The following is a 27,376-nucleotide window of genomic DNA, read 5'->3' as shown; positions in this document are numbered from 1 at the left end:
TTTATTACTATGATACTCTGTTTAAGAAGGCAGGAGATGGGAGTAAAATGCTTTTAAATGATTTACATTTTACAAGTTTTATAGTTCTACTTTAAAAGGTTTAACCCTTCACTCCTCTGGGGAAACTCAGCTCTCAAGAGAAACTTATTTCTTTGAGGGTGATGGATAGCCAAGATTTTCCTGAGCTATTCTGATATTCTTCCATTCTGTGTTTTTGAAAGTACATTCTTTCTCAGATTTTAAAATTACATTTACTTTCATGGCATGGGTGTCTATTAGATAAATAGATTACCAGGTTCATTATATATCTGAATGTTTAAATTTAAAGTTAAAGATTCATATTTAAATGTATCTGAGTTTTCTAATTCATCAATATTTTAAAATAAATGACTTCGAGAAAATAAGAGTTTGCCATGAGTGAATAGGACCTGAAAGCCTCCTTGTGATTCTCAAAATATTGCCCCTCTCCTGGTTTCCATCTCTATCTTTAGGAGTGAAGATGAGTCCCCAGAATACTTCTGGAAAAAGTATTTTCCAGAAGTATTTTTCATACTTCTGGAAAAATCCCCACCTCTTTGTCTTCCGGGTTTTCAAAGCTCCTGCCATGGTCTACCTTGGAGGTCACCACGAGTAAGCCATCATATCCTGTATCCCTATTTTTGTTAGTCACCCAGGAAATCCAAGAATCCCAGCCAGTCCTCATGTGCACCATTTTCCTTATATGGCTCTGCAAACCCCATTTCACTCACCTTTCCTACTCTGGAGACCCTTCCACTGTGGTCCTTCATCAGCCAAATTGCCTATTTCCTCTTCTTGGAATATTCTCTGCATCTTTTTGCGCCAGCAGAAATCTGCCTCTCCCCTGAGGACACTGCTTCCCTGAAGACCTCTTATGTGGTGGCTGTTATCTACCCATTGTGAGTGTCTCTGGGCCTGCAATGGGGTGGATGCTTGCTTGTCATTGGTGGTCTCCCTCCCATCTCCTTGAAAATCCCAGGTTTGAAGCTCATGTCCTCACACTATCCCACTTGCTACTCTTTGTTGCAATAATCTATAAGTAACCCCACCTCATTCCTTCAAATTTTTGCTCCTGGATCTTTGTTACTCTCTGTGGAATTAAAACTGCTGTGGTGTGTGTGTGTGTGTGTGTGTAACTTTTATATCCTCTTTTTATATCCTCTGATACCCCAGCCTCTTAGCTGTTAGACTTGCTCTCCTCTAATGAGCATGTTCTTCATCCCACCCCAGCCATCCCCCTGAAAGTCATGCTCTACGATTTTCAATAACCACACCTCTTCCATCATCCCCATTATAAGCATCTTACTCTCTAGCTTCTCCCTCAGAGGTTTCTAGTACTTCACTTTTTTTTTTTTTTTTTGCAGTATGCGGGCCTCTCACTGTTGTGGCCTCTCCCGTTGCAGAGCACAGGCTCCGGATGCGCAGGCTCAGCGGCCATGGCTCACGGGCCTAGCCGCCCCACGGCATGTGGGATCTTCCCGGACCGGGGCACGAACCCGTGTCCCCTGCATTGGCAGGCGGACTCTCAACCACTGCGCCACCAGGGAAGCCCCTAGTACTTCAAATTTTAACAGCTCTTTAGTCTCCCTGGAATCAGTAATCCATGAATCCTATCACTGTTCTATTGTCCCTCACTTCCCCACCTAAAGTCCTTCCTTTTCATTGAGCTTAGATTTCATGATCCAACTCTCTACCTACTCTATGCCAATGCCCACACAGCTGAACTTAACTGGAGAAAACCTCATGACTGTGCTGACCGGCCTCACTCTAAATACAAAACAATGAACCTCAAGTAGACAGAGCCTGGGTACCACCTAGCAACCCTACGGCATTTCCCTATCAGATCACTCTCCCATCCCCTAAAAGGACCATCTTCATCTTCTCATTTCTCTTCAGCCCTCCAGCACTTGCTTCTCCATTCTCATTCTCAGCTGTTGACCTTCATCTTTATTTCACTGACAAGAAAATCAATCAGGAGAGAACGTCTACACCTTTTCATTGCTGCATATACTCACCCATAGCATCTATGACTGTGTTTTATCTACCTGTGTTTTGTTTGTACGAACCAGCACACTAAGCTCCTTTCCAAAGATAACCCTCCACTAATGCAACAGAGCCTTTGCCTCTGGCCCAGTCAAGAACATCTCTGATTTGTTCCATCAAAACGTCCCCCTCTCCTGGATCACTACCATCTGCATAAAAATATGGAGTTTCCGTTTCCATCTTACAAAAACCAACCTATATTGACCCCACATCCCCTCCAGGTAGTGAACCTTTGCTTGCTTCCTTTCTGAGCAAAATGCCCGGAAAGGATTGTCTATTCTTTTTTTTTTTAATTTAAATTATTTTATTACAAAAATTTATACAAAATAAACCATAAACACAACAGATAAAAATAAAATTTAAACAGAATTAAGCCAGTCCATAAAACATTTCAAATGAAAAAGTAATAATAAAAACCTAATCAGCTTGTTTAAATTATTCATCTTTAGATATATTACGCTTATTTCCTAGACTTAAAACAGTGATCTCCATTACACTTTAAGTTAGGCTGTGAAAAACCTATTTGTGTCCACAACCTTGTACGTAAATAAGATTTTAATTGTCTCTTGATACCATCTCAGAAACCGAGTCTCATTTAAGTAATTTGGTGTTTGGTTAGATTATTTCAGGTAGATTTTGTATTCTGGATTTACGATTTTGTTAACAAATACGCAAAGACTTTGGTGATCACTTTGCAAGCATTTGTTAATCCTTGAGTTTAAGAATCTGTCTTTTAAAAATAATATTTAATACTTCACAGCCTAAGTGTAATGGGTTGTCTATTTTTTTTTTAATGTGGACCATTTTAAAGTCTTTATTGAATTTGTTACAATATTGCTTCTCTTTTATGTTTTGGTTTTTTGGCCACGAGGCACGTGGGATCTTAGCTCCCCGACCAGGGATTGAACCCGCACCCCCTGCACTGGAAGGCAAAGTCTTAACCACTGGACTGCCAGGGAAGTCCCTGGGTTGTCTATTCTTGATGTCTCCAATTCTTCTTCTTTTACATCTACTTTAATCACTCCAGTTCATGGGCACCACTCCACTGAAGCTCTTGCCAAGGGCACTCCTTACCTCCAGGAGCTGCGCTCATGTTAATTCTCAGCTCTCCTCTGACATGATCTATCAAAACTAGTGGACACAGAGATCACTCCCTTCTTGAAGCACCTGATTTACTTTGGCTTCCAGGCACCCCCTTTTCCTCCCTCACTGGCCCCTCTTCCTAGTGTCCATGCCAATTTCTCTTTCTCCACAGGAACTCTTAATGTTGGGGTGCTCCAGGGCCCAGGGCTTGAACCTCTTTCCAATCTCTGATCACTCTCTGGGTGATCTTACCAGGCTTTAATACCAGCAGTAGACAATGAACTCCCAACTTTACATCTCCAGCATGGACCTCTCTCCAGAACTTGATAACCCAGCTGCTTCCTCAACATTTCCTCTCAAACATTTAGTGGTCTCTGAGATATTACCTGTCCAAAACTGACATGCTAAAGACAAAACGTGTACCCAAACCTACTCTTTGCATAGCCTTCGCATCTCAAGAAATGGGGAATGTCATACCTCCGGTCAAAATTAGTGGAGACGACTTAGATTCTTGTCTTTAATTTCTTTTTAAATTTTTTTGGCTACACTGCACGGCATGTGGGATCTTAGTTCCCTGACCAGGGATCGAGCCTGTGCCCCCTGCACTGGAAGCACAGAGTCTTAACCACTGGACCTCCAGGGAAGTCCCCTCTTATGTTTTTCTTATGCCCCAAAACCAATCCATCAGCAAATCTTGTCAGCTCTTCCTTCAAAACATATGCAGAATCTGATTACTCCGCACCATCGCCACCACCTCCAACATATTTCTGCTCTTTGATGCCCAAAGTCAATTCTCTTCATTGCATCAGTTGGGCTTCCTGTCCTTCTCAGAGGGATAGCTCAATTCCTGACAGTGACCTACATGACCCAAGATGGTCTGGCTCCTGCTTCTTCTATGCCCCCTTTGCCAATCTGGCTTGAGGCTTGCTGCCCATTCTGTTCATCCCTGAATTTGCCCAGCATCCTACCTCAGGGCTCTGCACTTGTTCCCCCATCCCACCCCTGGAGGGTGCTCTCTCCATTTGTTGGCAAGTTATCTCCCTGACAAGTCTCTGTGCCAATAGAGATGCCTTCTCTGATCAACCTATGTCAAATAATACCCCCTCTCTAGCACTTTCTTTCCCTTCAACCCCATTTATTATTCCCCCAAAGCAGTTATCAATGTTTGATATGCTGTATAAGTGTCTATACTATTTTTTTATTTGTACGTACCACTGATTCCTGCTGTAGCTCTAAGAATGGTGCTTGACATCTGGAGACATACATCTGCAGACATACATACATACATACTCACAGAAACATACACACATGTTGTACGCAGACATACATAGTTGTTGAACAAATGAATGCGTGACTCAAAGGATTAAAACGGCATCAGAAATCTAACATGGAACCTGAAAAAAAGAAGTCCCCAGATGAGAAGGTCCGGGCCAGTTTGCCACAGACTCCTCTGTGAATCTCAGGAGCCCATGAATGCTTCTGATTTTGCTCCCCCTCTAAGCAGATGGGCCCAGAAAAGAGGGGCCTGGCAAAGGCACCCTGGCAGGTTTACTCTGGGGCCCCTCAACCCTTATATGCATTGGAATCAATGTTTTCATTTCTTCCTCTCCCCGCTCCCTTGTTTTCCCTGAAAGTTGCCTAGCTTTCAATAGGAAATCAAAAGGCATTGTCTAAATGTATGCTCTCTAAGTTTTGGTCTGGACTGGAAACTGCAAGATGTATTTTAGTGGAGGGTATTTTTTGAGCAATTTAAGGCTAGATTATAATTTGGTTTGGATTTACAGAAAGAGCAGCTCCGTACTTCCAGACAAGGGACAGCAAAGACTTCTGTAGAAATGTAGGCTGAATGAACTGAACCACAATCTCAGACATTGCCAGCAGGCGTTGACACCAAAAGGGGGTCTGGCACCTGTCCTGCGTGGCCGGCTGCTTTGTCCACTGGCAGCATGTGAAGGACACACTGTCTCTAGGTGTGCTGCAGGCTCCTCCCCAGTATCTGACCCACTCGCTTCTGCAAATAACCTCAGGTCTTCTCTAAAACCAGAGCTCAAAACTTTGTGGGTGTTCTTTCTTCAGACTCCAGAACTTGCAGTTTTCCCATGACCTCTTCAAACTGTTAGTGGGGTGAAGGTGGGAGAGAAACACAGCTTTTCATGCTGTTTCCTGGTTCTCAAAATAAGTTACACCAAAAAGGGAAAGAACAAACTTTAAAATGTTTTCTGAACTGTCATTTGATGATGTGTTCTGTCATCTTCAGAAAATAGGTACGTTACAACCACGTTAGGGAGAAAATAAGTTAAATAAAAATTCCAGCAGCGAGCCTGAAGGCTATCATATTGTCACTCAGTAATCTGTTTCTGAAAAATCCAAATGCATTTTAGTAGGTCTGCAAGCTTTCAACTTTCTGGATCACATACCATATGCAGTACACCCCAAAGAAACAGTCAAACTGACACACATTCTAATTTAGACACCGAAAAGTAAATCTTCTATTGTTTTTGAAGGTAAAAAAATGACAGTTTTGCAGCTTCTCCTGAAAACTTATCTATAATTATGCTTCGTGGTGGAAAGAAAATATCATACTTGTTGTGCACAACACTTGAGTTTTGAAAGCTACTTTTGATTAATTCATTCATATTTTTTATCAGTAGGTCAGGAAGTCTGCTTTTCAGAGCTTGCATCCACATTTATGCAGCAAATCTTGTTTTATAAGACACATCAGGGCTGAGCACAGGGAAATCACCACATACAAACAGCAAGTTTTACAGTGAGGGCTTCATTGGATTAAAATCTTTGGCTTCTTTGTGGGATGTTCGTTCCTCTTGAATTTCTCAGTTCTCTCAAGGCCAAGAGAAAAATCCAGACTCTTTCTACCCCTCAGACTCTTCTTGCATCTGAGAAATCCTGAGGGGTCAGATCTGGTCGGGCTCTCGTGCTTACCCAGAATGCAGAATTGGATGCCTTAGCAGGGTCTCCAAAGGCAACATCGTCGTCATGAGAACAGACCTGTGAGTGTCCACTGAGCTCAATCAGCAAAGGAGAGGGAGAAAATGACAGAACTGAGATTCCGTGAGTGACTATTACTTCCTAGGTGCTGAAAGGTGCTTTATCTATATTATTTAATCAAATAAGTCTCATTTAAGACAAACGAGTACGCCATGTAATATGTACAGTCGCACAAAGTCTCAGAATGTTTACACGTGACTTCCGAGTTTCTTCTCTTTCTACTTTAAACTGTACGCCTGAAGTTTACAGAAACTGTTTACATTTGATGCTTCTATTTTCTTTGTTTTAATAACTGTGTGTGGCTTGTATCTCATCTCTCTTTCTCTATAAGAATTCAACAAGTATACAGGCATACCTTGTTTCATTGTGCTTTGCAGATATCGTGTTTTTTTACAAATTGAAGGTTTGTGGCAACCCCGCTTCAAGCAAGTCTATCCACGCCAGTTTTTTTTCCAATAGCATCTACTCACTTTGTGTCTGTGTGTCACATTTTGGTGATTTTCACAATATGTAGAACTTTTTCCTTATTATTATATTTGTTATGAGTGATCTGTGATCAGTGATCTTTGGTGTTACTACTATGACTTGCTGAAGGCTCAGATGATGGTTAGCATTTTTTTAGCAACATTTAATTAAGGTATATACATTGACTTTTTAGACATTTGCTGTTGCACACTTAATAGACTACAGTATAGTGTAAATATAACTTTTACATACACTGGGAAACCAAAATATTTGTGTGACTTGCTTTATTGAGATATTTGCTTTCTGTGGTGGTCTAGAACCAAGCCCACAATATCTCCAAGGTATGTCTGTATTCATTAGAAAGTCTTTACCTAATACTAGGTAACTAATATTAATTAACAAAATCCTAATTAATAGGGGCAGTATATCTCAAAAGAGACACTTCCCCTTGTTTAATATTTCACATGTACTTTAACAGTAGGAAGATACTATCTAAAAAAGCAACTCTAAATAAGGATGTTAACTAACCCCTTGAAAAACACCTCAATACTCCACTGCAAACAAACCTTGCACGTAAAATGTAGAAATCCTCTGTGTTGCATTTGGAATCTGATAAATATTTATTATCAATGTTGTTTGCTTTTAATCTATTCAGGATATCATTTCTGCAGCTTCTTAGTAGTTAAACAAAAATGGCATTTACATTACAATATTGCTTGCCAACAATCTCATTTTCTGGTTTAGTCAGCAGCCTTCCATGCTTGATTAGTCTTTAATTATACAAATACCTACATATTAAAAAAGTTTTCTTTTTTCCATACTTTGAGCGTGTAATTATTTTCTCTTGCATGCAATAACCTTTAATTTTAGGATTAAGCAACTGATTCTTTTTAGTATGGATGGGCCTTTTCAAGTGTTAAAGCAAATTTAGTTATTGTATTATGAGAAGAATTAACTTTGGGAAAACTCTCATCAGTGCATTTGACAGCACTCTCATCAGCTGTTATAGAAAGTACTGGGTATATCGAAAGAGAAAGCAAGACTTCATTCCTGTAGGATTTTTTCCTGTTTCTCTCTGTCTCTTTGCTCTAGGAATGAGATAATTTAAGCAGTTAATGCCTGCAATATGCCCATTTTCCCATTTCCATAAATTAGGGCTGAGAGAGGATGTTTTACATAAAAATATTTTAATACAAAATCTTTCTGAAGTTCTAGTAGGGAAAACAACAAAGTGCAAATTTTATAATCAAAGATTTTTCTCCACAGAATGTTTAAAAATATACGAGTATCTCGTTGGGTTAGATGCTGTTTCTCTCTACACGCCATGCCTAATACTTGGGGCCAATGAGAAGGCCAAACATCAATGAGACTTAGAAGTGGTACCTCCCTTTTTAAAACCAAACAGCATAGATGAGGAAAATCCTTTCTATACTTCCTGACACATTGCTGGACACTTATTCCATATTAGATTCCCTCTCTCTCTCCTAATAAACCCAGGAAAAAATCATCCATTTCCTTATGGGAGTCATCTCTAGGAGTAAACCAATCTGAGAACTTCATGGCGTTCAAATAGCCACATTAAATATGGACCATATTCTAGGTTCTGTATTAGGCATGAAGGACACACAGGTGAATAAGATGCACAGATGCATTAAACCAAGCCTAACGCAGTTAGACTTTAGTCTGTGTTTAAAGCACTGCCAGGGACTTCCCTGGCAGTCCAGTGGTTAAGACTCCGCGTTTCCAGTGCAAGGCGCACAGGTTCGATCCCTGGTTGGGGAACTAAGATCCTGCATGCTGCACAGCATGGCCAAAAAAAATAAAATACAGGGGCAGAGAAGGCTGTTTTAAATAGAAAATTCAAATAAAGAATAAACCACTATTGGTTAAAATCTATTAAAAAAATAAAGCACTGCCAAGAAGATATTTTAACTTTCCTCCATCATTTATTCCAAGGTTTAACTCAGCTGGTGATGAAAGCATCTTCCTCTCATACCCAGTTTTTATACAGAAGTACATTTCCTTTCATCCTTTTCTCAGTGTTGACCACAGAATCTCAGAGTTGGACAGGACCATCAAGCTCACGTACTGAAACGCAATGTTCCTCTCATTCCTGATTCCTTGTATTTCATCTATATTTTTTTTCTCTCTGGAGAATGTTTATAATGATGTGCTTGAAAAGGTCCTTTTCCATTTATTAGGTTATGCATTCAGTGGGACTTTCAAAGAGATGACATCCTTCAAATCTGAGAAGTTTTCTTGAATTTTTTTTTTTGTTTTTTTTTTTTGGTATTTCATCTCTTTTTTTTTTTCTCTTCTGTTGGTTAGAAGCTGGACCTCCTATTCTCTCCCTGCTATTCCCTCCCTGTTTTACTTACTTGTTCTTTCTTTTTTTTTCCCCCACTTCTTTGTCCTTCTGTGCTACATTCTGAGAGATTTTCTTTACTTTTGAAACCTTCTCTGAACTTTAAAATTTCTGCCATGATTACTTTAACTATTACCTAAATGTTCTTTGAATTGTTTTCTCAATGTTCCTTGTGTGTAGCACCTATTCTGTGTTTTGTAGATGAACCGTGTTCTCTATGAATATTCTCTAGGATACTAATTTTGAAGTTTTTATATAGTTTTTCTCCTTCCTGTGTTGTCTCTATTTTCTATGAATTCCTTTTCCCCCCAGTCTGTTTTGGTTTGGTTTCTGAGTTCAGACAAAGGCATTTCTGAAATACTGAGTCATTCTTTGTTGTCTTTTCATATATAAGAATAAGGCAGGGACCTGGCTATGTTTTTGGAGGTATTGATTTTGGAGGTACTGATAACTGAGTCTTTGCTCTCTGATTAGCTATGCAGTTTCTCCCAAGAAGAATCCACCAATTACCGGGGCTGGGAGGGAGTGACATGGGGAGATGGTGAGATACCTGCACATTTGAACACCTGTGTACAGACCTGAGTGGCCCAACAAGGCCAAGTCTCATTATTCAGGATGTAACTTTCCCTTGATACCCTGCTCATCAGTAAGGACTCCACCCCAGCACACAGCCATGTCTATGTCTCCACGTCTAAACTGGCTCATTCAGTTTCTCACGCATTAAACTGCTGGAGAGATAGTTGCCTGTCTCCTTGAACTGGGGAGGGAGCTGAGGATCTCAGTGTTCATCATACAGTCATTAACCAATCCCTCTGTTTTCCCCAACATGCTCTTCCACCCTCATCTTTCACAACAGCTGGTATCTCCAACCCCCAAGACTTCTGAGGGCTCCAGAGCTGCCCTGCTCCTTTCTGATCGTGTTTCTCGCAGGCCCTTGGTATTTAGCTTTCTCTGCTTAGTTAACTCCTCCTCCTGCTTTTCCAAAAGTTTGTTGACACTTCTTGTCCACTGCTGTTTTTTTCTCCACTTCTCTTTGCCCTTATAGATTTATACGATTAAAAACATTTTTCCCTTGGTACCATTGTAGTGGGGTTTCAGGAGCATATAGAGATAAATGTACTCAAAGTATTTAATCTACCCCAATTGAAGAGGAAGTCCTCTCTTTTTTTTTTTTTTTTGCGGTACGCGGGCCTCTCACTGTTGTGGCCTCTCCCGTTGCGGAGCACAGGCTCCGGACGCGCAGGCTCAGCGGCCATGGCTCACAGGCCCAGCCGCTCCGCGGCATGTGGGATCTTCCTGGACCGGGGCACGAACCCGTGTCCCCTGCATCGGCAGGTGGGCTCCCAACCACTGCGCCACCAGGGAAGCCCCCATTTTTTTTTCTTTTTGAGAATTGGAAGGACCTTTTCTATTTTTGGTTTTCTAGTACATTTTGTAGTCTTTATAACCCCTCAGATATTAACAACTATCTTCAGTTACTTAATCTTTCAGCTGAAAATCTGTTTCTTAAGATATTGTGTCTTAACGCATCAACCCCTTTTCTGTGTACTGCCCCTGAGCCTTAACTAATCTATCTTGATCTAATACATTGTTCACGATTCTATAGAGCAGGCGTTCGTTCGGAAACTTTGCTGATCATCAAAGCCACTGGCTCTACCCCCGAAGACTCTGATTTTGTAGTTCTTAGGTTGGGTGAGGGTAATCTCCATTATTAAAGAATCCCTGGGTGATTAAAACTTTTTTCTTTAATTTTTTCTCATGGAAAAATTTAAACAATATAAAAGAAGACATAAGAGTATAATTAACTCCCATGGACACATCACCCAGCTTGAATAATGACCCACTCATGGTCAGTCTTCTTTCATCTATACCCACCCAACAACCCCACCCATATATTAGTTTTGCTCCCATATCCTTTTAGAAGAAATTCCAGACATCCTATTATTTCATTTGTAAGTATTTCAGTATGTATCTTCAAAAGACATTCTTAAGAAAATGACTACATACCACCATCACACCTAAAAATATTAAATATTAAAAATAATTCCTTAACATCATTAGATTTCCAGTCAGTGGTCACATTTCCAATTGTCTCATAAATGTCATTCTTTTTGCTTTTAACAATTTGCTTGAATTGTAATCTAAACAAAGTCCACATAATGAAATTGGTTTCTGTGTCTTTTGATCTATAGGTTCAATCCTCCGGACCTTCCTCCCTCTCTCTCTCTCTCTTTTTCTTACTATTTATTTGTTGAAGGAATCTCCCCATGGGGTTTTGATGTGTGGCCAATCTGGGAATCAGGACTGCTCTGAAGCAGCCTCAGGAGCCACCCAGAAGGAGAAACGCTGGAGCAGTCAGTGCTCTGGACCCCTCACCTTTGTTTATGGAAACTGTGCCCCTCCTTCTCCACGTCCCCTGCAAAAACCATTTAATAACATTGCATTTTATGCTCTTGTTCACCTTGAGATTTAAGAAAAATTAGTTCTCCTTTCATATGTGTGCATGATTTCTTTTCCTCTCCTTACAATATATGTGTTTATCCTTCTTGAGCATCATCTTTTTGGGGGATGGGGAGTCTCTCTGTTCTAAATTATAGTTCTGCAAGCATGGCGCTGGGCACCTCAGCCAGGATCCAAGAACAATCCCATTAGGTTTTTCCAAATCATTTGGAGGAAGAAGGTGTCTCCTATGGCCCTTCATCCAAGGATTTTCTTGTCTCATGTAGGATCACATTTTGAAAACTTATTAGTTAAGTTGTCAAGTGGCAAGAAGACAATATATTCGTAAGAACTACTAGTTCCATATTCTCAGTAAATTAAGAAGACATCCAAATGTCTTGGCTTTTGTGGCGTGTAGTGGAGTAAAGTCAGGGGGGAGGCAGCTTGGGTAAACACTGGAGGTGGCCTAGTGAGCATGACTTGGGCTAAGTTGCCCAAATAATTTACTGTCCCAAATAGGACCGTTCTGAGAATGGAATGGTCGCTATTAGTAACTGCACTGGACAGACAGATTGATGCAGAAATTCTCTTGGTTAAAATAGCATGTGTGGTCCCCCAGGTTGAAGCCAGACAGACTCAAATCCCAGCTCCATCTCTGACAAGTTCCCAGCTTCTCTGAGTCTTGGTTTCCTTATGCCTGTAAGTGATTGCCAGGCAAGTAGGAAAACACATACAAAACACCTAGCACTGCGCCTTGAGTGTGTTGAATGCTCAACAATGGTTTTTTTTTTTTTTTGCGGTACGCAGGCCTCTCACTGTTGTGGCCTCTCCCGTTGCAGAGCACAGGCTCCGGACGCGCAGGCTCAGTGGCCATGGCTCACGGGCGCAGCCACTCCGTGGCACGTGGGATCTTCCCGGACTGGGGCACGAACCCGTGTCCCCTGCATCGGCAGGCAGACTCTCAACCACCGCGCCACCAGGAAAGCCCTCAACAGTGTTTTTATTTTGTAAATCATGTCATCATTTTTCTACTGGGAGATTCTGTATGTATTTGTCCACTCTACCAGTGGGGCTGGGGACAGCCAGAGTGTGTCACCTGACAGTCTCTGTCCAGCGCTGGGGGCCTGAGGTGCACCCACAGTGGGAGATCCACTTTCTTTGTCCTTGGTCTATCTGCTTTGTAATACTTCCATGCTTTGAAAAATATGATTTAACTCACAGATCAGTCGGATCTATAAAATATTAAGAAGGACGTGGAGCTCTACAGCCCACGATTCCTCTGACCAGGGCCCCATGGACCCGGCTCCCGGCCTGCTGCTCCCAGGCCTTCTCCTCTATTATATTCTGGATATCAAGAACCATCATGCATTGTTGACATGATGGGGCAAAGGAAACAAAAGATTAATTAGAAAATGGTCCTTGCTTTGTTCCTCCCAAATGAAAGAAGCCGATTTCAAGCAGTCTAAATGAAGCCTGCATTTCCCAAAGCCCATTGAGAAGATAGTGCAAAGAAATATAGGGTGCAAACAATTGCAAAGGAATCACAGTCATAATAAAATCTATTTACTTATGGCCCTTACTCTATGTGCCAGGCATTGTCCTAAATATAAAAATAAATAGGTAACATTTCTTTCATTCGGAATTGTTATCTTCATCGAGTCATTCTGCAAATAAATTTAAGATAGCCAGGTCACAGGCACTTACAGATTTGTGAAATGGGTAACCGTTAAACGAGAAATCATCGCTTACCACAATTATTGACAGTCCTGGGATGTACGAAGGTGTGAGACTTAGTGTCTGTTCTTAAGGGGCTTATAATTCAAGCAAGATAACAAATTTGTCCATTAAAAAAAAAAACAACAACCAAACCACTGAAATTGCACAGGCTAAGTGCCCATCATGTGAGTTCAGAGAACAGAGCAAGTATCGAGCGCTGGGCAAGCATGGGCGCTTCGGGGAAGGAGTAGGGGGTGACGGGAACCAGGAGGGACCTGGTGAGAAGAGTGGGCGCTCCTGGCAATGGGCCCAGCACCCGCAGAGCCAGGCAGGTGGCTGCATGGGCGCACCAGGCACTGGAAGAGGCTGAGGGCAGTGGAGGGAGAAGGGAGACGGGTGAAGGGTAGACAGAGCACCCAGGCTGAGAAGACCAAAGGAGGGCCTCGAGCACGAGGGTGATGTGAGCAGAGGGTTCTCTTAGGGAGGTTTGCTTGCTGGTGCTTTGCAAAGTGGATTGGATCAGGGAGAAACCAGAATCATGAAGACCAGATGAGGGAAAAGGCGGGGCCAGACCAGGTGGGAGAATGGAGGAAAGTTCCAGGCCCCTCGGACGTGGAGCTCTACAGCCCACGATTCCTCTGACCAGAGCCCCGAGGACCCGGCTCCTGGCCTGCCGCTCCCGGGGACAAGGCTTTTTCCCAGGGTAAATCCTCCAGGAACCGCAATCAGTCAGTTCATCGGGGGGGGGGGGGGCGGGGGGGCATGCTTCCTTCCAACCATTTTCTCCCTCCCTCTTTCCCTTTCTCTTCAGAATTCTCTCTCCATTTTGGATGCGATAACTTAGTCAGCTTTTAATACATTATTTTGTTTCTCAGTTTAATCGATGTGTTAAACTCTTCATTTGATGTGCGTTTTCAGCCGCCTGGGTAGTGGTATAATGCTGGATCTTGAATTCCCCTGCAATGTGTGTGTGTGTGGTGCAGCCGGGGGGGAGTGTGGGGGTTGGCATTAGTGTTTTTGTCTTTTTAGACTGTTGGGGAGGACGTTTAGCATTTAGGAGCTCATCCCAGTGTGTTGGGATGCTGGTAAATCTGCTTCCTGAGCTATTATACGTCTAAGAATCCCCACCTCTGTCCCCCTGCAGAGCTAGGTCTTTCAAAGAAGTGTTCTTCAAATTCTTCTGACCTTGCCCCATAGTAAGAAATACTTTTAACAACCCAAGTCAACACATACATACATACATACAAAAATATATATGTGAATAAATCTCTCTATATCTATATATCTACGTCTGTATGTAACTCTATTTATGTCTATATGCATATAATTTAAACAAAAGCCCCCCTTTTTTTTCTTTACAAAATTCTTGTTACAAACTACTAAACCAATATAATAATCATTCAAAATATAGTTATTATATCCTTCCCCAATCTGGGCATGTGGTCCCACCTGAATCTTCATTAGGAACCATAGAAAGGTCCAGAAGATGCAGCCTCTTGAGTGCCAAGGCCACCTTGTCTTCTATGACTGCCTATCTCCCTCATTTACAAAATGTACCAGATTCATTCCTGGTGGAATGGAGAAAGGATTGGGGGCCTTTTCAGACTGGAGATAAAAGGGTATAAGCACCTAGTCCAGGGATGAATAAATGGGATTCGGACAACCCATCATAAGGTCAAAGAGGAAGGTCTTCCTGCCAACTATTGACTGGGGAGAAGGCCTCCTACTCCTGTTCCTTCCCAGTCACCTCTGTTTCAGGATGATTTCCCCCAGGTAGGCTGATCTAGTTCCCTGATCAAGCAGAACTGGTTGGAGAGAGGTCCTACGCTGCCCCTAAAATCTAACCTTTGATTACTTCCATGGAGTGTCTAGACTGGGGTGTGCTTTAGGGCCCCTTCTTTGTATTGCTGATAGGGAGATGGGTTTCGTGAGCACTGCATGAGTCACAGATCAGTGTCAGGGCTAGACACTGGAAAGAATCTGGACTCTCTGATATGTTTTCTTAAAAAAAAGTTGTATTCATTGTCGATGGACACAGGTTGCTTCCATATCTTGGCTATTGTAAATAGAGCTGCAATGAACATTTTGGTACATGACTCTTTTTGAATTATGGTTTTCTCAGGGTATGTGCCCAGTAGTGGGATTGCTGGGTCGTATGGTAGTTCTATTTGTAGTTTTTTAAGGAACCTCCATACTGTTTTCCATAGTGGCTGTACCAATTCACATTCCCACCAACAGTGCAAGAGTGTTCCCTTTTCTCCACACCCTCTCAAGCATTTATTGTTTCTAGAGTTTTTGATGATGGCCATTCTGACTGGTGTGAGATGATATCTCATTGTAGTTTTGATTTGCATTTCTCTAATGATTAGTGATGTTGAGCATTCTTTCGTGTGTTTGTTGGCTATCTGTATATCTTCTTTGGAGAAATGTCTATTTAGGTCTTCTGCCCATTTTTGGATTGGGTTGTTTTTTTTTTTGATATTGAGCTGCATGAGCTGCTTGTAAATTTTGGAGATTAATCCTTTGTCAGTTGCTTCATATGCAAATATTTTCTCCCATTCTGAGGGTTGCCTTTTGGTCTTGTTTATGGTTTCCTTTGCTGTGCAAAAGCTTTTAAGTTTCATTAGGTCCCATTTGTTTATTTTTGTTTTTATTTCCATTTCTCTAGGAGGTGCGTCAAAAAGGATTTTGCTGTGATTTATGTCATAGAGTGTTCTAAGTGTCCATCAACAGATGAATGGATAAAGAAGATGTGGCACATATATACAATGGAATATTACTCAGCCATAAAAAGAAATGAAATTGAGTTATTTGTAGTGAGGTGGATGGACCTAGAGTCTGTCATACAGAGTGAAGTAAGTCAGAAAGAGAAAAACAAATACCGTATGCTAACACTTACATATGGAATCTAAGAAAAAAAAAAAGGTCATGAAGAACCTAGGGGTAAGATGGGAATAAAGACACAGACCTACGAGAGCACGGACTTGAGGATATGGGGATGGGGAAGGGTAAGCTGTGACAAAGTGAGAGAGTGGCATGGACATATATACACTACCAAATGTAAAATAGATAGCTGGTGGGAAGTAGCCGCATAGCACAGGGCGATCTGCTAGGTGGTTTGTGACCACCTAGAGGGGTGGGATAGGGAGGGTGGGAGGGAGGGAGACGCAAGAGGGAAGAGATATGGGGATATATGTATATGTATAACTGATTCACTTTGTTATACAGCAGAAACTAACACAACATTGTAAAGCAATTATACTCCAACAAAGTTGTTAAAAAAAAGTTGTATATTCCATTCCCACCCAGAACACAGGGCATGGGGTAAAGTGGTGTTTATTTTAAAATTAGAATACCAGGACCATACCCTCCTGGGAACAATGAGCTCTTACAGGCTGGGTTTCTTCCTCCTCTGTTGTGACACTTTAGATTATTTCAATCCACGCCCGAGTCATAGAGGCAGGTTGGCAAGGAGATTTTTCTAAAGGTTTTTTTTCTCCTGGCTTAGAGCCAAAGGTTTTGTCCTCTGACCTTTTGATTCCCATTCTGCATCTAATCCATGTCAGGTCACCACAAGTAAAACTAAATGGAGGTTAAGTGGAAAAACCAAAAGCCAAAATCCCAGCAAGCACAAAGCCCCAAGCCTGCGGGCTCAGTTCTAGAAGCTCATCATTTTGAAATAGTGGGATCGCTGGGGTAAAAGACTAGTTCTCGTTTACCTCCCCCCCCACCCCCATTTGTCTGGTGCCTGATTTGTTTCTAGTTGCAGCAGGGAGGTCAGAGCAAGCCAGGAAAATGAATGGAATCAGCCTCCTGCCGGGCAGCCCAGAGCGGGCGGGTGTTACGGATAAGCACAAAGCCGGCTCCCTTTCCTGGGCCGGCGCCGATGTAACTCACTGGAGTGGCAAATTACATCAGACCTACAGCTGTAACCCGACATTATGATTAATTTGATCAGTAATTTCTCCTGTTTTTCATTTTAATCGGTGTGACTATTCTGCTGTGGCAGGTCTTTCAGATCTAATTAAGATAAATTTCCGAGTAAAAGACTTGGCAGACTTTCCGAGTCAAATCCAGGCATCAAGTGTGAAGACCTGCCGTCCCAGTCAATCACCTTTGGGGAGGGCCGGGCGGCATCCAGCCATCACCCATTCACACTTAAGCAAATTCATAATCTCCAGCACTGCTTAGTCATTCTCTCAAAATGTCCCAGGCAGAAAAGGAAAGAAAGGAAAGCCCCAGACAATGTCATTTCTCCCTCTGTGCACACACTCCACTGATTTGCCCAGACTACATGGATAACCCTGTAAGTGGACCCTTGACTGAATCCCTGAGTTGGTGTTTCTGAAAAAGATTTTAAATATATATGTGCATATGTATGTACCAAAGAAACACAGAGATGTCTACACACAAATATGGAACACGCATACATATAACTGAAGATTTAAAGTCTACAGGGACTTCCCTGGAGGTCTAGTGGTTAAGATTCCTCACTTCCACCGCAGAGGGTGTGCATTCAATCCCTGGTTGGGGAGCTCAGATCCGGCATGCCGCGCGGTGCAGCCAAAAAGAAAAACAAAACAAAAACAAGATATAAAGTCTACATACACACATAGGGTCTAATGCAAGCCCACAGCCAGCCATGTGTTGGATGCACACTGGCAGGGTTTAAGGGTATTTTCCCAATTTGTTTTCTTTTAGGTCAACCCATGCATTCATATATGCGTCCTAAGGCTAGTGGCTGATATCTGTACAAGTTCAGGTAGGTCTCTGTTCTTTGAAGATGAGGATGTTAATGAGCAGGAGCTGCCTGTTGGATCAGGCAGACATTGGGCTGGTGTCAAGGATGTGCCTGAGTTACTGGAAATACAAGATGACACTTACAGGAAATATAAAACGACAGCCAAGAACTTCAGAAGGGTGGATGTTTTTGAAAACTTTTCTCGCATTTACGAGGAAAACACTGCCTCACCGTGAGGGCACAGCTCCCAATTATCATAAAGCAAATTCTCCATTCTAACAGGAATGGCCATCTCGGAAAACAAACGTGGCTGGAGTGAAGATGCTGAATTTGAATGTCATTTTGTACACGTTCCCACACCCCTGATTAAGAGCGTCGAGAAGTTTTACAAGTTGCACTATAGGGTTTTTCACCAGCAACTACATTCTGACTCTGGGTCTGAATGATTTTTGCCACCTGTTTTGCATGTAGCTTGGCTTTTGCTCTTGAAAAAGTGTATTGAAATGATGATGGAAGAGGAGACTCCCTGCCCCTCAAGACTGAGGCACACAGTCTCAAGAGCACTTTCACGGCTGCGTGAAAGGCAGTGGCAGGAAAATAGGTAGCTGTGATCTTTGTATCTGGTTATGTAGCAAGGCGATCTAGGGTCTAAAAACTGGAAATAAGACCTTCTGACTTCTCACAGAGATCCTGTCGGCTATCTCAGCTCTAAGGTAGTTAGTGACCACAGGCCACTTTCATCTCTTCGTACTTGAGTTTCAATTTGGTGGAAATGCTTTCAACAAAACTAGTGTATTTACTAAATAAAGAGAAGATGTGGCTGAGTCCTCACCCCCAACCTCAGAGTTACTGGTTCTTGAGCCATGTAAGATCAAGACTGAGATCAGGAAGAAAGACCAAGACAAGAAAGTAGGAGTCTTTCTGCCACCAGGGCATCTACCTCCATCTTCATCTGCAAGGAGAGAAATCATTATGTGATTTAAGTGAGACCTCTTTTCAAAGATGGACATGCCACAGTGAGAAAAAGACTACAAAGAGGCAGATTCGCACAGTGGACAAGGTTTCAGGTCAGGGAGACCTCGGTTTGAACCTTGCCTCTCATAGGTCCTTCCCCCTAACTTCCTCATGTGTGAAATGGCACTAGTGGGGCCTCAAAAGTTCATGGAGTAGAGCTTTGCTACTCAAGATATGGGCAAGGGACCAGCAGCATGGGCATCGCCTGGGAGCTGGCTGGAAATGCACACTCTGGGGTGGGCTCTTTGCCCCAGAGCTACCGAATCAGAGTCTACATCTGTCAAGGTCCCAGGGGGATTCACATGGAACGAAAGCTTGAAAAGTCCTAGTATAGATTAGATGAGTCAACAGTTTAACAGCAGTTGGAACATCTAACAAGCTCTCCATCAGCAGCAGTTGTTCTTGTTTGGAGAGAATGTCAAACATTCTGAAAGGATTCTCTATTTCCCCTGTTAAATTGAGTATCAGATGTGAATCACCAGGTTTGAGATTCTTCTGCAAATACTGGCTAATAACCCAACTTCAGAATTGGAAAGCGGCTCTAGTGGCTAACTACACACACACACACACACACACACACACACACACACACACACACACACACACACACACACACACACACACACACACACACACACACACACAGATATGGTTGTTTGCGTTCCATGATGGGCTGTGAATCTGGGGAGGGGCAGGGCAGAAGTAACACGTTTCATTCTTTTGAGAAATGAAGACCTAGTTTTATTGTATCGCAGAAGCAAAGTTAGCGCCAACTCATGCAGCCAACAGATCTGGTAAAAAGCATTTTGTATAAACAAGAGGTAGGAATTTGCTCTTTTAGAAATGAACAATTGGGAGCCTATTTATTGATATAAGACCACAGGCAGCTGTCCTGAACCCTGGCCCCAGACTGGAATCTCCTGGGGAACTTAAAAAAAACGCTCTTACCCATGCTTCGCCCCACTCAGGTTCAATCAGAATCTCTGGGTGGGACCCAGGCATCGGTATTCTTAAAAAACTCCTCAGGCAATCCCAGTGTGCATCCAATGCAGAGAGCCATTGACACTGAGTTTGGAAATTGTCTTTTGGGAAAGAAAGTAAAGGATGGAACAAAATACAGTGGGTGGTGTGGGCATGGCCCCAGCTATTTGTAGATGGTGTGGCTTGGGTGTCTCCAAAAGAGGGAGGGAGTCAAGCGAGGGAGGGAGTCAAGCAAGGCAGGGAGATGATGGGCCCCTGGGGCCTAGAAAATATTTGGTTATATGGGGTCCTTCTGGTATGAAGACCCCCACTTCATCACTTAAGGAGAGTCACTAGGAATGAAAATGGTGTGCAGGTTGTACCTTGAAGATGCTTAAAATGAATCCACTGTGATTGTTACATGCAGGGAGCTTGGAAACTACCCCATCTTTGCTTTCTGCCTTTAATAACTTTCTGCCTTGTCCAGGTTGGTTCCAAGGACCATTTGGTTTTTGCCCTAAATTGTTCAAATTCCTTCCATGGGGTGCAGAATACTGCAGGTGATATAACCTACTCTAAGGAATGTTACTTTTTAGAACCTTAGACAAGAGCACAAGACTATTTTCCCTCTGATTTAAAATATAGACATTTCCAAGCCAGCCAGGCTCAGGAGACCTTTCCTTGGGGGAAGTGAGAGGATTTCTCTGAAATCTTAACCTCTCTGAAGCCTTCAACATTGCTTTGCTCTCTTTAAATGCCACATGCATAACCTCCCAGTGCAAAGGACAAACAGTTCAACAAAGAGCAGCCAGCCTCTGGGGGGGTACGGAGTCCAGCTGAGAAGAAGAAGGAGATCCCTAACTTTACTTCCTTTTTATGTCAGTTAAATATCTGCTGGGTAGAAAACTAAGTGGTGGCACCAGGCGGATCCCTGTCAAATGACAGTTCAGACAAAATGCATCGGGTTGGAAAGGTTGCATTGATTGGAGCCCAACTGGGCCTTCAGACACTAGTTCCCAGAAGAGAGCTGTCAGCATACAAATGCACCACTGCGTTCATCTGTGGCCTTGCAGGCATCCCCACTGTGTGGCTGACAACACGGAACTGCCCTTTCCCGTGGATGGCCACTCAGAGGGGCAACTGAACTTTTGCCACATGGGTTCCTCTTATGCATGAAAAAAGAGACTCTGGAACTGGTCTTCTCAATATGGCGCCTTTCTCTATCTTATCTCTGCACTCTTAGGGCCCCAGCATTCGTGTTTGAAGCCAGAATGCCCAATTTACTTCTCAACAGTGGGGGATGAAAGAGAAGGAAAACACCAGTGCCTTGGAGGGTCTTTTTTTATTTTTCTTTTAAATAGGAAACAGAAAAAAGAGCCAGGATGAGAGCTTTATAACTATGACAATGCCCCACAGACAAAGGGTTTTGACAGCCTGGTAACCTAGAGGACTTGGTCCTGGCTACAGATTTTAGACTGAATTGACCTGTTGTTTGGAATCCAACCCCTCTTAAAACACAAGGGTGGAGATCGAGGTTGTCAGGGTATTGGGGACTCTCCTGACTCCTGGAAATTCCTCAGTCACAAGACAGGAAGGGTGGAGATGAGGGGAGGGGAGGGTGTGCCCTCTCCCTGGCCTATTGATTCCATGGGTTTGCCAGGGCCTATATGGTCCAGTGGTACCCTGCTCTCACTTCTCCACGTCTGGCATGGGGAGGCATGATTCCAGGTGCAGTGGTGTGTGAGCAGGAGAAATGATGGACAGTGAAGAAGAGGAGAAGGGAGGAAGGACCGTCTGAAGGAGAACGTCTCCAAGACCTCAGCCGCCATGAGGGGCACCCCAGCCAGACCCTCCTTCGTTTTTTCAACTCAATGATTTTGCTTGTTGCCAACTGTAAGGACCATCCTTGGTTTCGGCTTTCCCTGCTCTTACTTTGGTTTGAGTCTTTCCTTCTCTTCTTTCCCCAATCTTTCTATACTTTCTTTTCTCCACTGTCCAATCCATTGGATTAAATGTGTGGATTTTTCCATGATGTTCTAGGTAAGGAAATGCAAGGTTATTTTAGTTGTACGGATTGTACAATAGAGAAGGAAGCCTTAGAGCAGTGGTTGCTAAAGGAATTTCCCATGGGATATTAATCAGTGTTATCTGAAAAAAAATGGTTCAGTGGTTACATACGTTTGGGAATTTCTTGGTTAAATAATGTTAACTAGACATCTTTACTACAGAATGTCTTTTAGCTTTTAGTATTATAATATTCATCAAGATATACCCAGGAGGCTAGGGTTGTCGTGAGTGGCTCTGAGGAAGGCCAGTTCTGGGGGCGTCTTGGGCTCGCTGAGGGGGTACCTCGGGAACGATGGCAGAAGGAGATAATCCCAGCACCAACCTGCTGACTGCAGAGACTACAAGTCTGGAAGAGCAGCTTCAAGGATGGGGAGAAGTGATGCTAATGGCAGATAAAGTCCTCCGATGGGAAAGAGCCTGGTTTCCACCTGCCATCATGGGTGTGGTTTCTTTGGTGTTTCTGACTATCTACTATCTAGATCCATCCGTTCTGTCAGGAGTTTCCTGTTTTGTTATGTTTTTGTGTTTGGCTGATTACCTTGTTCCCATTCTAGCGCCTAGAATTTTTGGCTCCAATAAATGGACCACTGAGCAACAGCAGTGATTCCATGAAGTTTGCAGCAATCTAGTAAAAACGCGACGCAGAGCTGTGGGCTGGTGGAAATGCCTTTTTACACGAAAGGAAGAAAAGCCTAAAATGTACTTCATGGCCATGATCATTTCTCTTGCTGCGGTTGCTTGGGTGGGACAGCAAGTCCACAACATCTGTCTCTCCTACCTGATAGTGACTTTCTTACTCTTGCTTCCTGGACTAAACCAACATGGAATCATTTCGAAGTACATTGGAATGGCCAAAAGAGAGATAAAAAAGCTTCTCAAACAAAAAGAAAAATGAATAATGCATCTGCTTTATTCAGTGTGATTAATGGCATATACATTGTCCTTGGGGACAGTGTCTGTTATGCTGTCTGGATACTAAAACATTACAGATGTAGCTCTTTGCTGTCCCTCATTCTGCCCTTAGTTAGTAGAAATTCCGACTTGCCAAGTAAGGCTTTATGCCCAGTGTCTTCATGGGTGTGCTCTCATCAGCTGGCCTTATATGGACAACTCATTCATCATTACCACTTGTTTTGGTTTTTCTCACCCAGGGTTAACTGAACTCTTACTTTTAAAATAATATAGTGGTGAACTTCATCCTTTAGTACAGTTAACAGTGGATTGGGATAACTGTTCAACTTGATCTTTGCTTTAGCTGGATACAAGATAGTGGTCTGTGACTACAGGAAGCTGGTTCTACTGTCTGCTTCCACACTCTGCTTAAACGACTGTCTGGCTTCATGAATACAGAAACCAAGTTTACCACTTTTGATGAAGAGACCAATTAAGATTCACTCCTCATTCTGTTTCGATACTGTGGGAGAAGAATCCTCATGGAATAAAATGAAAGGAATTCCATGGCCTAGTATGTGTTGGCTTCTCCCTTGTGCAGAATTTAGCAATTTGTTGGAAACATTGATCCTTCCTCCCAAATGGGGAATCTGACAGGCTTAGAACTCTTGTTCCCGTGCACTTAAACTTGAAGTTAGTATATCCTTAAAGGCTTTTTAGTAGCAGGCTTACGCAAGATGGTATTTAGGATTTTTAGCATACTTTTAATTTCAGATTTTCAGCTAACTGCAACTAAAGTACATACATAATAGGTTAAGAGTCATGTCTATGACCTTCACTCCAAGACCAGCCAATAAAGAACAAAACTCATCCTGTGTTTAGTCAAGATCCATTTCAGTAGAAAATCCTACTAGTTTTTCAAGACCAGAATAAGCCTTTAAAGGTAAGCCTCAAGATTCTCACTTTATGGTAACCCTGGCTGCTTTTGGTCCCAATAGATGGAGTAGTTGATATCTGTAGGAATGAACCTCTGAGGGCTGGAAGTGTGACATATTTGGGAACAGTTCTCAAACTGATTAACTAGCTGTAATATAGTTTTGTGAATTTATTGCACTGATGCTGTAAAACCTGGACCTTGTGGTATATCTGTTCCTAAATAAGTGCTGTTTTCTCCCCTTCAGTATTGCTGTAAAGAGTGGCACTCATGTAGCATATGTTTGACTTTTCTTTTTTAAGGTTTTGTATACAAACGACCGTAATTTACATGTGTTGCCTCATTGTAAATAAGCTTGTCTTCCTATCTGGATTTTTGTGTGTATGTGTGTTCTGCCAATTAACTACTTTTGCAGTTTTAATCCTGTATTATTTCTTCTACTTTGTTTTGTGTAAAAGGGGAAAAATAAAAAAGCTGGAATCCCAAAATCTATGGAATCCATTTTCAATAAAATCTCTTTGGACTAGAATTTTGTAGAAGACACTTTGAGAAATGTTGCCTTATAAAATGCTGGAAGCCAAATAAGGAAAAAAAAATATTTCACCCACAGCCCAAATGAACATTGCAGAGAGGGTAAAATATAAACGGAGGTGCTCTGAGGTCTGACAACGACGCTGAGGAAGCTGTTTCAACTTTCTAACATGCTTATTTCCTTGAATCTGAATGAAGATGATTTTTGCCTCTTCTGGGTTGTTGGGAGAAGAAAATGAGAGGCTGAAGTCCTTAGAGAGTATAAGATACCGTTGAAAAATGCTAATGATTATTAGAACTGTGAACCTATGAGGCCAAATGCATGAAATAATGTATATAAAAATGCACTTTATAAATTTCAAAACACACTGCAAATATTAGCCAAATAGCATCAGGAGTATCTCTTGAGTCCTACATACGTGTCGTGGGTAACGGTGTTTTACATACATAGTTCTTTCTTCCCGCATAATTCAAACCACCTTATTTGTGTTATTTCATAAATAGACTGTAAAGCTGGAACAGACTTAAAGATTATCTACTATAAACTTTCCATGTAATAAGTGACACACCGAGTCCCAGAGATTAGGTGACTTGCCCAAGGTCACACAGCTAGTGAGGGGCAGAGCCAGCAACACCAAGGTTCTTCCTGTTTACTCACACACTAAAAAGCACAACTTTGGGAATTTAGAAGGAAATAGGAGATTTTGGTTCTTATTTATATTGATGAAGAAAGCGATGTTCTGTGGGTTGAAGTGAGAATCCTTTAATCTCCACACATCTCCTAGGCCTTAGTGCAGCCCTGACCTGTACGGCATGAGCTCTACCCTCCCTCTGCTAAGTCTCCCTCCTCGGAAATCCTCCAAACCTCTCTGACGTGACAAAACTCACATGTCATTATTAGCCGCATTCTAGCTTGTTAGGGGTTTCACGTAGCATACCGTGCATAATTTTGTGGTGTACATGTGCATTATAAATCCCATGACTATTTGCTCTTTGTTCAACTTCAAGTGGGTCTCTTTGTCTCACAGTCCTCCTTGGATTATAATATCTATAGTCAAGGAAGGCAAAGAGGCAGGCAGGATATTGATATTTTTTGTGGGCCAGCTATTAGGAACTGAAGATACTCTCATACAAATCATCTCATTTAATCCTCACAGCGACTCTCCAACCAATGAGGAAACTGAGGCTCGGAAGGATGGGTTGACCTCACCTAACTGCCCAGCAGAACCAGCATCTGAGCCCAGGTCTGTCTTGCTTCTAAAGACCATGCTTGGTACCTCCCTGGCGGTACAGTGGTTAAGAGTCCGCCCTGCAACGTGGGGGACACAGGTTCGATCCTTGGTCGGGGAACTGGGATCCCACATGCTGTGGGGCAGGTGAGCCCACGCACCGCAACTACTGAGCACACGAGCCACAGCTAGAGAGGCCGCATGCCACAACTACTGAGTCCTCGCACCACAACTGGAGAGAAGCCCGTGCCACAACAAAGAGCCTGCGCACTGCAACTAAGACCCGAGGCAGCCAGAAATAAATAAATAAATATTCAAAATAAAAAAAAAGATCATGCTTGCCCTATGGCATTATGCTGTTCTGCAAACCTTGCTTAAGTCCACGGTGCACCTCATAGGTGCTTAATAAATGCAGATAATGGCAAAAGTGCTTTCTTTACAATCTGGAGAATATTCACTTGCAAGCCTATACTTTGGGAGTCAATTTAAAAGCCTGTGGACTTTTAAAAACTACAGTGAGATGTCACCTACACAAGTCAGAATGGTCATCATCAAAAAATCTATAAACAATAAAAGCTGGAGAGGGTGTGGAGAAAAGAGAACCCTCCTACACTATTGGTGGGAATGTAAACTGGTATAGCTACTATGGAAAACAGTATGAAAGTTCCTTAAAAAACTAAAAATAGAGCTACTGTATGATCCAGCAATCCCAGTATATACCCGGAGAAAAACATGGATCGAAAGATACACGCATCCCAACATTCAGAGCAGCACTGTTTACAATAGCCAAGACATTGAAGCAACATAAATGTCCATCGACAGATGAATGGGTAAGGAAGATGCGGTACCTATACACAATGGAATATTACTCAGCCATTGAAAAGAATGAAATAATGCCATTTGCAGCTACATGGATGGACCTGGAGATTATCATGAAGTGATAGTAAGTGAAGTCAGACAGAGAAAGACGAATATCATATGATTTCACTTATATGTGGAATCTAAAAACATGATACAAATGAACTTATTTACAAAACAGAAACAGACTCACAGACTTAGAGAATGAACTTATAGTTACCGGGGGGAGGGGGGAGGAGGGACAGACTGAGAGTTTGGGACTGACATGCATGCACTGCTATATTTAAAAGAGACAACCAACAAGGACCTACTGTATAGCACAGGGAACTCTGCTCAATATTCCATAAAAGCCTAAATGGGAAAAGAATTTGAAAAAGAACAGATACATGTATATGTAAAAAAAATAATAAAATAAACTACAAAAACAAAAGCTTGTGGAAAATTTACCTCAAGCCTATAGGAAATGAACTGAGGCTAAACTACAAGAAGAAACACTTGATCATGAAAGCAGAAGAATATTGTACTAAGTTAACATAAATACTGGCTATGTCTTGCTTATTCAGAGCGAAATGCCAGCCAGCACATTTGGGGCAGCTCACACTGCCACCTGTATCTATGCACATGCAGGCAAAACTGTTTCAGAAGCATTCTGAACTAGACTTTAGGATTAGCTTATCAGCTACATCCAACAGTCAGTGATGGGACCCAAGCTGGGAGTGTGGCTCCACGCTCACCGCTGAACTTGCTGCGGACAAGCCAGGGATCTGCCCCACTGTCGCGATCAGAGTTGGTGCTGTTTACTTGAGAAGGTGTAACTTGCCATGTTCAAATGCTGCAGGAATCTTTCCACGGCCCCTTTTGAGTCTGGCATCCTTTCCATCTATTGCTACTTGATGTGAGCTTCCAAAGTCAGTGGTGTGAACATACCACCTTCTTTCCTAAACCCCTTTCTACATGATTTGACTAATCTATGGAGCAGTGGCCAGGAATGGTACATCTAGACAATGACAAAGAAG

At 42.4% G+C, this 27,376-nt stretch overlaps 1 protein-coding gene and 1 pseudogene across 2 annotated transcripts in view; one reads left to right on the top strand and one right to left on the bottom strand.

Annotated features, from left to right (window-relative positions):
• Window positions 1-27,376, bottom strand: part of POU6F2 (POU class 6 homeobox 2) — a gene marked incomplete at both ends in the record, with an annotated part of 451,154 nt that overhangs the window by 86,724 nt on the left and 337,054 nt on the right. The gene's annotated exons all lie outside the window — the stretch shown is intronic.
• On the top strand, window positions 22,210-22,812 carry LOC309827298 (ADP-ribosylation factor-like protein 6-interacting protein 1; annotated as a pseudogene). Its single transcript has one exon. The product of its transcript is annotated as an ADP-ribosylation factor-like protein 6-interacting protein 1 (transcript).

This window comes from Grampus griseus (assembly GCF_964374135.1).
Source record: "Grampus griseus genome assembly, chromosome: 9".
Lineage (NCBI taxonomy): Eukaryota > Metazoa > Chordata > Mammalia > Artiodactyla > Delphinidae > Grampus > Grampus griseus.
Note: the sequence above shows the minus strand (reverse complement) of the source record. Positions and strands in the feature narration are given on the sequence as shown.